This window comes from Pterocles gutturalis, unplaced genomic scaffold, assembly GCF_000699245.1.
Source record: "Pterocles gutturalis isolate BGI_N339 unplaced genomic scaffold, ASM69924v1 scaffold12670, whole genome shotgun sequence".
NCBI classification, from domain to species: Eukaryota; Metazoa; Chordata; class Aves; order Pterocliformes; family Pteroclidae; genus Pterocles; species Pterocles gutturalis.
The window spans coordinates 1-206 of NW_010141003.1; positions in this window are offsets into that span (position 1 = coordinate 1).

Here is a 206-nt window from a genome sequence, read left to right on the forward strand (position 1 = left end):
CCTTCCAACCCAAGCCATTCTGTGATTCTTTGATTTAGTAAAATTGAGGATAACTGAACTCAGCATTGTAAATGTCAGTATCTGAACAAGAACAAAAAAACTCTAAATGTATTGAACTTGGAGAGGGACCTGGGGGTCCTGGTGGACAGCAGGATGACCATGAGCCAGCACTGTGCCCTCGTGGCCAAGAAGGCCAATGGCATCCT